This window comes from Macaca fascicularis, chromosome 5 (assembly GCF_037993035.2).
Source record: "Macaca fascicularis isolate 582-1 chromosome 5, T2T-MFA8v1.1".
Classification (NCBI taxonomy): domain Eukaryota; kingdom Metazoa; phylum Chordata; class Mammalia; order Primates; family Cercopithecidae; genus Macaca; species Macaca fascicularis.
The window spans coordinates 39,613,323-39,627,862 of NC_088379.1; the positions used below are offsets into that span (position 1 = coordinate 39,613,323).

Here is a 14,540-nt window from a genome sequence, read left to right on the forward strand (position 1 = left end):
ACTGAGAAGGGACACGGAGGGGAAGGAGCAGGGAGGCATGAGGTAGCCTGAAACTTCGGTGTAAGTGTTATTATTTTGTTCTCAATCTGGTTTTGCAAAAATGTCTTGGAACTCAAATGATGGAGACTGTAGTTTTACTTCTAGTTCTGCCACTAACTTGCTATCTCAGGCACTACTATCGTCTGTTTACATTAGTCCCTGCCAAATTCATAGGTTGAAATCTTCACCTTCTGCCCCACCTCGCTACAGAGGTGGAGGCTTTGGGAGTGAGGTTCTGCCCTCATGATGGGATTAACGCCCTTATAAAAGAGGCCACAGAGAGACCCTTCACCCTTTCTGCTGGTGCGGTTGGATTGGGAAGGCAGCTGTCTAGGAGGAAGCAGATTTCACCCAACCTGCTAGTGTCTTGAACTTGGACTTCCTATTCTCCAGAACTGTGAGAAATAAATTTCTGTTGTTTGTAAGCATCCAGTCTGCGGCATTTTGTTATAGCAGCCTCAATAGACTGACAGACACCTTTCTCAACTTTGTTTTCTCATCTAAACGATGGAGCCCCAGATCCTTGGCCTGCACACCTCACATGCTGGAGCGAAACCCACCTGTCCACCCTCCTTCCTCAGGTCAAGTAAGAAACCTTTGAGCATATGACTTTGCCAAAGGAGCCTCAAAGTTGGCGATTTTTGTCGGAGCCTTGAATGATAGCTTGGGTCTCATATGAGTATTATGATGAAATTAGTTAGCTATCATTAATAATAAAAGTGAATTTTTTCATTATCATATGTCAGACTGAAACTGCCCTTGCAAAATTATAACTGAGACAGTGAAAGCGATCTGACCTAACCAACTCGATATTGCTTCTAACCTCCAAACTGTCCTTGCTCATTCCCGGGTGTAGGATGAACTAACTTTGGGAGGAACTATAGTTGTTTTTCTTTTTTCTTTTTTCTTTTTTTTTTTGAGACAGAGTCTCGCTCTGTCACTCAGGCTGGAGTGCAGTGGCCGGATCTCAGCTCACTACAAGCTCTGCCTCCCAGGTTTATGCCATTCTCCTGCCTCAGCCTCCCAAATAGCTGGGACTACAGGCGCCCGCCACCTCGCCCGGCTAGTTTTTTGTATTTTTAGTAGAGACGGGGTTTCACCGTGTTAGCCAGGCTGGTCTCGATCTCCTGACCTCGTGATCCGCCCGTCTCGGCCTCCCAAAGTGCTGGGATTACAGGCTTGAGCCACCGTGCCCGGCTGGAACTATAGTTTAAAACAAAGATGATAACAGCCCTCTCTCAAAACAAACCTCCTTCTTGCCTGGGGACTAGACTGCCTTTGTAGGACTAACAAATTAGCCACAAGATTAGAAATTATGGTTTAGGAGTCATGCAGCTGGAGGCTACAAGATTGTGACCCTCCCTAAACTGCTCCTAACATCAGTGCTTGAGACATTTTGCAGACCGTGCACTTGATGGATCAGCTGGCACCACCCAGATCCATAAACTGGCTCATCCGATCTTGTAGCCCCCACTCAGGAACTGACTCAGTGCAAGAGGACAGCTTCAACTCCCTGTAATTTCATCTCCGACCCAAACAATCAGCACTCTTAACTCACCGGCCTTCCCCCACCCACCAAATTATCCTTAAAAACTCTGGTCCCTAAATGATCAGGGAGACTGATTTGAATAATAATAGAACTCTGGTCTCCCACACAGCCGGCTCTGCATGAATTACTGTTTCTCTATTGAAATTCCCCTGTCTTGAGTAATCGGCTCTGTCTAGGTAGCCGGGAAGGTGAACCCATTGGGTGGTTACAAGGCATTCTGCTCAGTCAAGCACTCTGCTAAGTGCTTTACATGCTTTATTTATATTCTTCATTTTACTTCTCTATGACAACGCTATGAGGTAGATATTATTATTATACCCAATTCACAGACGTTCAAGTAAATTCCCTGAAGTTACATAATTGTGGTGGTAGTGTAGAGATTGGAACCTAAAGTCCAACACTGGAATCTGTACTCTTAACTCTTACACATTCCTGCCTTCTTGGATTAATTATTCTGTTTTGACCCAGGTGTCCATCGGGGTTCTCCTGTCCCTTATAACTTAGATTGAATTGGAACATTCTTCCATTTCATATTCTGTGCAAAGTCCATGCCCTCCCTGATTTCTGTGAATTCAGGTGAGCTCCTGTTGTCATGGCAATCTTTGGCTTAGAGCTCCTGCTTCTGTGAAATTATTTCAGTTTCTGGCCCATCCCGCATGTGTTTTCCCTGATCTGTGCTCTCTCAGCCCAGCTATGGAAACCAGTGTCTTTCCTTCATTTCTACCAAGACTTTCACTTGCATAAAGCTGTTATGTTTGTAACAGATTTTGCCAAAAGTCAAAAGATGGAGGGATTTACCATGCAGATAATGCAAATTTTTAAAGACAATTTAGATTTATTTCTGTTTTTCTTCTTTTTTTTTTTTTTAGATGGAGTCTTGCTCTGTCACCAGGCTGGAGTGCAGTGGAGCAATTTTAGCTCACTGCAACCTCTGCCTCCCAGGTTCAAGCAATTCTCCTGCCTTAGCCTCCTGAGTAGCTGGGACTACAGGCATGCACCACCACGCCCAGCTAATTTTTGTATTTTTAGTAGAGACAGGGTTTCACCATGTTGGCCAGGATGGTCTCAATCTCTTGACCTTGTAATACCCCGCCTCAGCCTCCCAAAGTGCTGGGATTACAGGCTTGAGCCACTGCGCCCAGCGTTATCTCTGTTTTTCAAAAGCTCCATAGTGATTTCTGCCATTGTGTTAGTTGAGATTTAGGCTAAGATGTTGAAACAGCAATATCCCTCTCCCATTCCCAGCAACCTAGAGTGGCTTTATCTCTCTCTCTCAGTCCAGAGTTTAACAGTCCAGGTGAGTGGAAGGTCTACTGCCCACAGTCACTCAAGCCACTGTTCCTTCTATATGGCGGGCGTGTCATCATCCTCTAAGAGTGGTTACGTCCTCGTCTGCATGGTCAAAGCTGAGTCAAATCACATCCACAAACAGCCCATCAGAAGGGGAGAAAAGGAGGGAATGGAGGCCAAGGATTTCCTTTCTAAGAGGACGTAGACATCACTTCCATTCTCATTCCATTGTTGGAACATAGTCACATGATCACACTGGCTGCAATGCAGTCTGGGAAATGGAGTCTTTCACAGAGCCATGGTGTGCCCCACTGGAAAGCTTTTACTATGCAAGAAGGGGAGAGAGGGTTTTGGGGGGCACAAAATCCCTCTTTGTTTCACCCAACTGGATTCCAGGGTTTGCTTAATCTTGTACTCTCTCTTCGTTTTCTCTTTCCACTCTAATTTTATCTCTGCTCTCTCCCTCTGCTTCTTGCCCCTGATTCATACTTATTTCCAAAACAGAATGGTTCTGTCAAATCTCAAGATCTCACTTTCCATCCCAAATGACTTAGAAAGCTATTGTCCTAAACAAAGATATTTCACACTCAAACTGGGAGTCTGGCACCAGCTGTTAAGGTATTTTTCCTATTTGGCTACATGGTGAAAATAAAGCAAGACACTATTTTAAGATACTTTTCCCAAAAACAAAGAGTTAAGATTCACAGAAATCAATTGGTCTGTCATGTAAACATCCCAAATCTTAAGTGATTTAACAAGCCCTTAAGAAGTACAGGCTGTTTATTGCTTAAAATGAAATAATTTCACACTACAGCAGAGTGTACGAGTGTACAATCTAGACTTCCAAGAAGAAGTTTCAGAGGGGGCAACTGATACATTTTTTGCTGGAAAAATACACTCTTTTCCCCCACCTTGCTAGGGGACACCTGCCCTTGGTTCAGCCAAGCCACACAACCATTTAAAGTTTATGCTAGGATTGGTATAAGTCATGTCTGACTACATTTTATTGCGCAAAGCAAGTTGTGTGGATAAGCTCTACATCAATGGAATAGGAATGTCTACTTCTCCCATGTGGGGCCTGCAAGTAACAGGGCAAAGGATGTGAATGCACAATCTTCTTAGGGAGACACAGTGAACACTGGGGCACAGTGATCAATCTAACAGTTGTAAAAAGAGGGACTGGGAACAGAGATTGAATCCAGTGCACAGAGATCTCTGAATGTTAAGCATATTATAACTGGAATTTATTGAAAGGTTGGCCAGCACAGCGGCTCACGCCTGTAATCCCAGCACTTTGGGAGGCAGGGACAGGTGGATCACTTGAGGTCAGTAGTTCAAGACAAGCCTGGCCAACATGGTGAAACCTTGTCTCTACTAAAAATACAAAAATTAGCTGGGCATTTTGGTGCTCACCTGTAGTCCCAGCTACTTGGGAGGCTGAAGCAGGACAATCACTTGAACCCAGGAGGCGGAGATGGCAGTGAGCTGAGACTGTGCCATTGCACTCCAACCTGGGCAACAGATGAAGCTCCGTTTTAAAAAAAATGGCTACAGAGAATCACTGGAAGACTTTCAGCAGGATGGTGATGTTATCAGCGGACTGCCAATTAAGAGCATGTCCTGCTCCACCTTTTGAGCCCATCGTTGGGGTAGGAAGTGTGGGGAGGTTGAATTAGTAAACCATTACAGATCAGCACTTTATTCCTCCCTCTACTCTATCCCCAGCTAACTGGACAATTGGGCAGGCCACTGCATTAGAGCTCTCCAGAGAAACAGAACCAATAGGATCTATCTCCATCTCCACCTCCATCTCCACCTCTATCTCCATTTCTCTCTCTCTCTCTCTCTCCTTCTCTCTCTCCATCTCCATCTCCACCTCCACCTCCATCTCTATCCCTCTGCCTCTCCATCTGCACTCCCATCCCCACCTCCACGTCCATCTCCATCTCCATCTCTATCTCTCTCCACCTCCATCTCTGCCTCCATCTCCATCTCTACCTCCATCTCCATTTCCATTTCTGCCTCCATCTCCATCTCCACCTCCACCTCCATCTCCATCTCTGCCTTTATCTCCTTCTCTGCTTCCATCTCCATCTCCACCTCTATCTCCATCTCTGCCTGTATCTCTGTCTCCATCTCTCTCTCTCCATCTCCACCTCCATCTCCATCTCTGCCTCCATCTCCATTTCCATCTCTGCCTCCATCTCCATCTCCACCTCTATCTCCATCTCCATCTCTATCTGTCTCCACTCCACTTCCACCTCCATTTCCATCTCCCTCTCTATCTCCACCTCCACCTCCATCTCTGCCTCCATCTCTGTCTCCATCTCTGCCTCCATCTCCATCTCCATCTCCATCTGTGCCTCCATCTCCATCTCCATCTGTGCTTCCTTCTCCATCTCCGTCTGTGCCTCCATCTCCGCCTCCAACTCCATCTCTGTCTGTGCCTCCATCTCCATCTCCATCTCTGCCTCCATCTCCATCTCTGCCTCCATCTCCATCTCTGCTTCCACCTCCATCTCCATCTCCATCTCTGCTTCCACCTCCACCTCCACTTCCATCTCCATCTCCATCTCCATCTCTGTCTCCATCTCCTCTCCATCTCCATCTCCATCTCCATCTCCAACTCCATCTCCATCTCTCTCTTTCTCCACCTCTATTTCTATCTCCCTCTCTATCTCCACCTCCATCTCCATCTATCATCTATTCCCACCTCTCTATCATCTACCTATCTACAAATTGATCCATATTCATTTTAAAGAATTGGCTCACTTATGTAGTCTGGCAAATCCAAATATTTCAGAGCAGGCTAGAAACACAGGAAGAGTTAATGTTTCAGTGCAAGCCTGAAGGCAGTGTGCAGACAGAATTCCCTCTTTCTCAAGGGAGTCAGTCTTATTTCTCTTAAGGCCTTCACCTGATCGAATGAGACCCACTCACATTACAGAGGGTAATCTGCTTTACTCAAAGTCCACTCATTTAAATGTCAATCTTATCTAAAAAATACCTTCACAGCAACATCCAAACTACATCCAAACTGCTGTTTGACCAAATATCTGGGTACCATGGCCTAGCCAAGTGGACAAATAAAATTAACCACAGCTCCATGCCTTTGTTTTTTAGATGAGTTTTGCTCTTGTTGCCCAGGCTGGAGTGCAGTGGTGTGATCTCGGCTCACTGCAACCTCTGCCTCCTGGGTTCAAGCCATTCTCCTGCCTTAGCCTCCCAAGTAGATGGGATTACAGGCACCTGCCACCATGCCCAGCTAATTTTGTATTTTTAGTAGAGATGGGGTTTCACCATGTTGGCCAGACTGGTCTCAAACTCCTGACCTCAGGTGATCCACCTGCCTTGGACTCCCAAATTGCTGGGATTACAGGTGTGAGCCACCGCACCTGGCTTGCATGCCTTTTTTGTCCCTATCTTTATAACAGGCATTGATTCCATTGTGCTAATGGGATTGCACACGTGCATGGCTGCTGGAAAATAAGTCAGTATGAATGAAAGGCTGTGGGACCACTCATGGGGCTGACATCCACCTTAGGCAGCTGGGCCTCTTCCATTGAAACCTCCCAATTCCCAGTGGGGAATTGACTTCTGGAAGAAACTATTAATGAAGTGCTCCAGTGACCTACCCTCTTCCTCCCTGTGGCCTCTGCCCTACGTCAAGCCTTCATGACCCTTTCTCTCGGTTAGCGCACTTTCTTCTCATGAGACTCCTTTTCGAGGCACAAATCTGAGCACAAGTTTCTCAGACAAACCCTCACTCAGTGGTGTCTCACTGCATTCCTGACAAAGGCTAAGCACATTAGGCCCTCCAAGACCTGACCCTAACCCGCTCCCCTAGACTCATCCTCTCTGTCCTCCATGTTGCTGGATAGTCAGTCCTGTGGCCCCAGTGTCCCCTACCCTGGAGGCTTAAGCATTGTGAAGTCATGCCTCATGGGCTGCCTCTGGGAAGAGGTGGCCACCACTGCCCCTATGCAGCCAACTTATTTTATTATTATTATTATTATTTTTTTTTTTTTTTTTGAGACGGAGTCTCACTCTGTCACCCAGGCTGGAGTGCAGTGGTGTGATCTCAGCTCACTACAACCTCTGCCTCCTGGGTTCAAGTGATTCTTCTGCCTCAGCCTCCTGAGTAGCTGGGACTACAGGCACCTGCCAAAACCAGCTAGTTTTTGTATTTTTAGCAGAGACGGGGTTTCACCATGTTGGCCAGTCTGATCTGGAATGCCTAACCTCAAATGATCTACCCACCTTGAGCCTCCCAAAGTACTGGGATTACAGGTGTGGTCCGCCGCAGCTGGCCAGCCAACCCAATTTTATCTATGGGTTCTTGTATATAATTTTTTGTTTGTAGAAAGGATTCTGTGGGGAGGGAAAATATTTGAAGGGTACTCTTTTGGTAGGTAACTGCTCATAGTTTACTGCATAGACCATGTCATTACTCATCCTTTGATGTGGACTGAATGTTTATACTCCCCGCCAAAATTCATGCTTTGAAGTCTGGGTGTGGTGGCTCATGCCTGTAATCTCAGTACTTCGGAAGGCCGAGGCAGGTGGAACATCTGAGGTTAGGAGTTCGAGACCAGCCTGGCCAACATGGTGAAACCCGTCTCTACTAAGAATTCAAAAATTAACCAGGTGTGGTGGCATGCACCTGTAATCCCAGCTACTTGGGAGGCTGAGGCAGGAGAATGGCTTGAACCCAGGAGGTGGAGGTTGCAGTGAGCCAAGATTGTGCCATTGCACTCCAGGCTGGGTGACAAGAGTGAAACTCTGTCTCAAAAAAAAAAATTCATACTTTGAAATCCTAATTCCAATGTGATGATATTAGGAGGTGAGGCCTTCGGGAGGTAACTAGGTCATGAAAATGAAGCCCCATGGTGGGATTAGTGCCCTTATAAGAAGAGGAAGAGACACCAGAGCTCTATCCCTGGGCTGCTGCCCTGGTACCCCTGCTGTATGAGAGTACAGCAAGAAGGTGGCTGTTTGCAAGCCAGAAAGTGAGCCCTCACCAGATACTGAGTCTACTGGCACCATAATCTTAGATTTCCAACCTTCAGAACTGTGAGAAATAAAAACCGTTGGTTAAGCCACCCAGTCTATGCTATTTTGCCATAGAAGCCAGAGATGACTAAGACATTTCTTAAGAAATTCCACTTCTAAGAATTAGCCAAGCCGAAGGCCAGGCTAATATACTGTGCCTGTGCTCCTACTGAACCACATGGCTGAGCATTAATTTGTGCCTGGTGCTATACTAATACTTACTGTATTAAATTGAAAGGATGCTTGTTTATCTGTGTACTTCGCACATTAGGAAATTCCTCAAGACAGGGATGGTTTCTTTATTGCCTCAGCATCTGGTGTAGTTGCAGATCAAAACCGTGTGAATGTCCCTGTATGCATCTGTGTGTGTGTGTGTGTGTGTGAGAGAGAGAGAGAGAGAGAGACAGAGAGAGAGAGAGAGAGAGAGAGAGAGAGAGAGAGAGAGAGAGAGGCAAAGAGAGAGAGAGAGACAAAGAGAAAGAGAGAAGAAAAGTGAATGGAACCAGTCCTTGGAAAAGGCAGCTATCCTCCCATGTCTATCTTGAGCACCACCACCCCTGAGAAACCTATCCTGACTGTTGAAGTCCTCGCTGATCTCCATCTAACAAACCTCTACAACATCTTGCATCTGTACCACATGGCTGAGCATTAATTTGCCCTCCATCTTTATTTTCCTAGACCTAAAAATCCCACTGGTTAAGTCAATTTAAAAAATACTGAACACTAAAAAATAAATTTTGAGTGTTAAAAAGGTCCCAAGCACTTGGGAGTTAAAAAAAAATTAAAAATAGAGTAATAAAAGGTTATTCAGAATCCTACCATCTTTCCAGTAACCGTTTCTCCCCTATGATTTCCCTTATATTCTCTGTTGAAATGTTTTTATAAAATTAATCAAAGAAATACAGGTTTATTATAAGATATTTTGAAAATATAGAAGAAGATAAAGAAGAAAATAAAAAAATTTATAACCTTATGACCCAGAGATAACTACAGTAACTCTTTGGAGTAATTTCTTTCAGTCTCTCTTTTTTCATTGTTTGTTTTGTAGTGCACCCTCAACCTCCTGGGCTCAGGTGATCCTCCTGCCTCAGCCTCCGAGTAACTGTGCCACTACACCTGGCTAATTAAAACCAATTTGTTTTGTAGAGATGGCATCTTGTTATATTGCCCAAGTGGATCTCGAACTTTTGGGCTCAAGTGATCCTGCTACCTTGGCCTCGTAAAGTGCTGGGATTACAGGCTTGAGCCTCAGCACCTGGCCTTCAGTCTCTTTTTTACCTGTGTACATATATGTATGGATTATTTTCGTAACTTATATTCATTGAGCATGCTCTATTCTATTGCTCTTAGTATTTGAAGTTTATTTACATTTCAACACTACTACGAGGGAAGTATTATTGTCTCCACTTTAGACATGAAAAAACCAAAACAAAGAGAGCTTACATAATTTGTTCAAGTCACAGTTAGCAAGATAGTAGAGCCCTGTGTACATGTGGGTTTGTATGTGTATTAGTGTGTTTTCATACTGCTATAAAGAACTGCTCGAGACTGGGTAGTTTATAAGAAAAGAGGTTTAATTGACTTACAGTTCCACATGGCTGGGGAGGCCTCAGGAAACTTACAATCATGGCAGAAGTGGAAGGGGAAGCAAAGACTTTCTTTACAGGGTGGCAGAAAAGAGAGAGTGAGCAAGAGCAGGGAAAACTGCCTTATAAAACTATCAGATCTTGTGAGAACTCACTCACTATCACGAGAACAGCATAGGGGAATCCACCTCTATGATCCAATCACCTCCCACTTGGTCCTTTCCTCAACAGGTAGAGATTATGCAGATTACAATTTAAGACGAGACTTGGATAGGGACACAGAGACAAACCATATTAATATGTCTGAACATTTATCTCAATACCCGTTTTTTGAAGCTGCTGAGGGTTGCAATTTTCACTTCCACAAGTGTCAAGGGCCAATAACTTTGCTAACACTCCTGGAAAACACTTGGTGTTGCCTGATAACGTTTGCTGACAACTTCTACGTTAATATTTACAGCCTGACATGCTGCACCTGGCTAGGGATCAGGCTCTGTTTCTCTCTTGGCCCCAGTCCTGCTTCAAAGAGGCCTTCAGGGGTTAATCCACGATGAAGTTTTCCTAGTTTTGATGGCTTAGGGAGCTAAAGAATACTTTTCAGGCTAATTCCAATGGAAGGCTACCTTACCACTTTCCTCAGGAGAAATCATAAACTGACTTCTATTTCTAGTTCTTATTACAGTTATTTTTATTTCTTTTACTTAATTTATTAAGAGAAAGGGTCTTGCTCTATTGCCCAGGCTAGGGTGCAGTGGTGCCATCATGGCTTACTGTAGCCTCAAGTCTCTGGGCTCAAGCAAGCCTCCTGCTTCAGCCTCCTGAGTAGCCCACAGGTGTGTGCCACCATGCCTGGCTAATTTTTTTTTTTCTAGAGATGGGGTTCTCTCTATGTTGTTCAGGTGGTCTCAAACTCCTAGGCTCAAGTGATCCTCCTGCCTTGGCCTCCCAAAGTGTTGAGATTATAGGCATAAGCCACTGCACCCAGCCTATTTTAAAATAAATTAATAAAAATGAGTGTTGCAAGTGTTTATTGCAGTATAACAAACGATTCCAAACTTAGAGGCATAACACAATAATATTTCTTATTGATTGGGTTCAGGAGGTGGTTCTCACTTGGAGCCTCTCATGAGGTGCAGTCAGAGGGTGACTGAGGCTGGGGTCATTCCAAAGGCTGGCTGTTCACTAGGACTTCAACTGGGGCTGAGGACCAGAACACCCATACCCGACCTCTCCATTGTCACCTGAGCCTCCTCCTACCACGGGAGCCAGAATTGAAAAGCAAGCATCCTGAGATGTAGCCAAGCTAAAATATCCTTTGTAATGTAGCTTTGGAAGTCACCCAGTGTCACCAAGCCCAGCCCACATTCAAGGGTAAGGGAATTGGACTGCACCTCTCGATGGGAGCAGAGTCAAAGAACTTTGAGACCTGTTTTATAACCATCATAGGTAGAATTTCTGCAGACTTTATGGTTCTCATCAAGGAGTGGGCATTCCTCAGTTCACTCCTCACAGTGAACTCATTCTCTGAAATGTCCTGGGGCAACATAGATCTTCAGCACACTGACTGGTTCTCAGAGGTCTATGATGCCATCTATCTCCTGGGTTTTGTCACTGTCTCCAGACATCCTTGATGGCTCTCAAAGTGTTTTGTGGGGCCCCCCCGCACATGTGTGGGGCATGCAGCTTTGAAGGGGAAAGGCCACTTGAGAAGGATGAGTTTTACTCTGTCTTGCGGGCTTCGCCTGCCCAGATCAGCCACAGAGAAGTGGCTGATCCTTTGGGATGTGATGATGTTGTTAATAATACTTATCACTTATTGAGTTCCTCCTGCACGCGAGACACCATGCAAAGCATGTTACCTGCATTATCTAATTTAACTTCTCTTCTTACCAGCCTTAAGCGGTAAGGAATATTTTTATCCTCACTTTACATGTGAGAAGATGGTCATATGTAAAGTGACCATCTGGCCAGAATGGTCAAGCGATTTGCTCAAGACACACATCTCGACTAGCAGATAGAGCCTGGATTTGAATGCAGGTGTATTTGCCTCAGACAGCAGCGTAGTGGTTTTGAGTTTGAACACTGAGGTCAGACTACCTGGGCTTGACTCCTCGCTTTGGGCAATCTTTGACAACCTCTTTGTATTTCAATTTCCTCATTGGTAGAGGAGAGACGATAAACATATATATATCTCAACCCCATGGGGTTTTAGCATTAAATGCGAGGAGCTATTTAAGGTGTTTAGCACTTGGCAAGTATTAATTATTTCTTCTTCTTTACGATTTATGTCAGGTGGGGGTGGTGATTTACTCAAAAGAATAATATGCCAGAAATGAAGAGGTCTAAGGAAATACAGCATGAGGAACTACCAGAGACCTGCCATCAGATCTCGGCATTCAGTGACTCACTTCAGTCTCTGAGTTCCCATCTGCAAAATGGGCACAAGACTGGGACCTTTTTTTTGAGACCAAGTCTCATTCTGTTGCCTAGGCTGGAGTGCAGTGGCATGGTCTGGACTCAATGCAACTTCTGCCTCCTGGGTTCAGGTGATTATCCTGCCTCAGTCTCCCAAGTAGTTGGGATTACAGGTGCCCGCCACCATGCCTGGCTAATTTATTTATTTATTTATTTATTTTATTTTTATTAGAGATGTGGTTTCACAATGTTGGCCAGGCTGGTCTTGAACTCCTGACCTCAGCCTCCCAAAGTGCTGGGATTATAGGCATGTGCCACCATGCCTGGCCTAGACTGGAACTTCTTGAGGATGAACGAAGGAAACACTTCTCTACATGGCATCCCAGTCCTTTCTCTACTTCCAGAGCCAATTAAATCTGCCAGCCACTCACCAATCCAAATACAAATGATACATCATGGAAACTGACTGAGGAACACAGAGGCCGAAAGGAGGGTTGGTAAGAAACCCTCTCCACCTTCTTATGGGACTCAAAACACTGTCTAATTCACAGAGTGACTAGATATTGGTCTTGTCTTTTGGGGTTAAACCGTGGACAGTGGGATATGACTTCCTGAAATGTGCCTATACTGCAGCCAAGCTCTGCAAGCTGTGCAGTAGGATTTTATCCATTGTCTGTATAAATAACATGATGGCTGGGGCTGGAAAGGGCTCAGTGCAGAGCCAGGCAGGTGGGGTGGCCCATGCTTGCCTGTCGCTGTTGCTCAACTCCAGATCAGCACTGTCTTCCGAACCCAAAGAGGCTGGGAGGGTTTTTACAAAGGCCTATGTGTGTGGTTGAGCCCCCTCCCAGACAGGCTGATTTGTGAATGTGCTGAACTCCAGCACACCAGTAGCCTAACCACAGAGCGGTGTTTTGTTTCTCTACCGGATACACCTGCCAAAAAGGCAGGGTTCACTTGTGCTGCTGGCTCCGGTTTGTTTTACTTTTAAAAAGATTGCACCCTCCAGATAAACCAGAGTGCACAGTTGTGTTATGGAGAAGCAGTTGAGGTTGGAGAGTGATGAAATTGATTTTATTTTCTTTTGGGACAATTCTGTACATTTTCTCCTTATTCAAATGAGCATTCTCCATATTCATATCGGTCGTTATTTCCCAAAATGTACCCCGTCAAGAGGATTTTAGGGATACAAGGGATCAAGAGCATTGAGTCACACACTGAGAAAGTTAGTCCCTTTTCAAATGTTTTCAATCTTTCTGGTTTTGTCAAGAAAAAAGTCTTCGTTTGAAGCTATCTTTAACACCTAACATCTACTTATCTCCCTTTATACATAACAAAACCAAAGTGAGTGCAGACCTTGGAATTAGTCTTTAGTCAGATATAGTGTCTAGTTAAATGTTATAATATTGTCTAAATAAAATTTGCCAATATTGCTTTCTCTTTATGATAATTATCTTTAGGATTACCTTAAGCGTATGGCGAGGGATAGCAGTCTACCTACCTTAGGGCTGCTGTGTTTCCCTTTAAAATAAACATGTTCAAGTTTTCAAAATCAATTAATTTAAAGAAAAATAGGAAGTAAATAATAGTATGAGTGCTACTCATAAGTAATAAAAGTCATGAGGATAGCGTGTGGCGATAGTTGAAGGTAGTAAAAATTGGGAAGGGAGTATACAGATATTTGACGTATGAGCGGCTGGGCTTTAGAGCCAGACCAGCTTGGGTTTGAATCACTGCCTACCACCTGTGGGAAGATGAGCAAGTTATTTAGCCTAGATCCACATCTGTAAAATCAGGAAAGCGGCAATTCACCACCCACCTTAGGACTTCTGTGGCGACAACCCACACAGGGCTGAAATACGTGGTCGTAGAACACAGTGTGTGCTCAATAAAGTTAGCCATGATTGTTATTCTTGCCAGAGACTCTAGTTCTACTCTCAGAACTGTGCACAGAGTTAGCCCCTAGACACGCTGCTGCTGTCATCAGCATCATGTGCTAGTTGGGGGTCTGCTGAGAAGCAGATGCCAAGATGGCATCAGATGTGCAAGAAATTTACGAGCGACACACCTGTGAAGGATAAAGGAGGGGGCCAGAGAAAGCGGGGAGAGGAGTTCTGACATCTGTGCCAGGAAGGAGAGAAGGAGGCCGGGCGCAGTGGCTCATGCCTGTAATCTCAGCACTTTAGGAGGCTGAGGCGGGTGGATCACCTGAGGTCAGGAGTTCGAGACCAGCCTGGCCAACATGGCAAAACCCTGTCTCTACTAAAAATACAAAAATTAGCCAGGTGTGGTGGCAGGTGCCTGTAATCCCAGCTCCTCAGGAGCCTGAGGCAGGAGGATCGCTTGAACCCGGAAGGTGGAGATTGTAGTGAACCGAGACTGTGCCACGGCACTCCATTCTGGGCAACAGAGCAAGACTTCATCTCAAAATAAATAAATAAATAAAATAAAATAAATAAAAGGAAGGAGAGAAGGAAGGAGGACTGGTTTGGAGGAGCCTGAGACTGCAGTGAGGTTACAAGAAAGGTTTGGCCAGGCTGGTAAAGAATCCTGGAGCCAAAGTGGACTACTGGAGTTGTCCCCCTTTTGTGCTCAGTCATTGGTTGGAG

The 14,540-nt window shown here is 45.0% G+C and overlaps 2 protein-coding genes across 9 annotated transcripts in view; both read left to right on the top strand.

Annotated features, from left to right (window-relative positions):
* The window catches only part of RHOH (ras homolog family member H), a 137,487-nt gene that overhangs the window by 95,823 nt on the left and 27,124 nt on the right, over nt 1-14,540 (top strand). The window lies entirely within an intron of this gene.
* Nucleotides 1-14,540, top strand: part of CHRNA9 (cholinergic receptor nicotinic alpha 9 subunit) — a 113,553-nt gene that overhangs the window by 43,933 nt on the left and 55,080 nt on the right. Inside the window, exon 1 of one of the 6 annotated variants that reach the window (XM_065544900.1) lies at nt 1-14,540. This exon is cut by the window's right edge and continues 13,836 nt beyond it. The exons of the other annotated variants lie outside the window; for them this stretch is intronic. The gene's annotated coding sequence lies outside the window, so the exon portion shown is untranslated. 6 annotated transcript variants of the gene reach the window in all.